Source organism: Triticum dicoccoides, chromosome 2A (assembly GCF_002162155.2).
Source record: "Triticum dicoccoides isolate Atlit2015 ecotype Zavitan chromosome 2A, WEW_v2.0, whole genome shotgun sequence".
Taxonomy (NCBI): Eukaryota; Viridiplantae; Streptophyta; class Magnoliopsida; order Poales; family Poaceae; genus Triticum; species Triticum dicoccoides.
The window spans coordinates 718440235-718440726 of NC_041382.1; positions in this window are offsets into that span (position 1 = coordinate 718440235).

The window sequence follows — 492 nt, forward strand, 5'->3', positions numbered from 1 at the left end:
TAGCCATTATTATGCATGGGTCCAATGATGTAATATATATATATATATGTTCCTATTTTGTATACACACTTAGCCATTATTATGCATGGGTCCAATGATGTAATATATATATGTTCCTATTTTGTATACACACTTAGCCATTATTATGCAAGGGTCCAATGATGTAATATATATGTTCCTATTATGTTGAGGAAAAGAAAAAAGAGAAACTGGTTATAGCAGTAGCGCTTTAGTGAAAAAGAGCTACAGCTAGTCAAGGTAGCAGTAGCGGTTTCTGCAGAAAATCGCTATAGCTGCTCATAATAGTAGTAGCGCGTTTCGTGTAAACGCGCTACTGCTACGTCCACTTAACCCAAAATTCTCCCTCTCCCTGCTTCATCCCGCCTCTTTTCCCCCAAATCACCACTCTCTTCCCCGGCCCCGTCGCACCGCTGCGCCCGCCCCCGACCCCGGCGCGCTCGCCCCCGATCCCGCCGCCCCCGACCCCGCCGC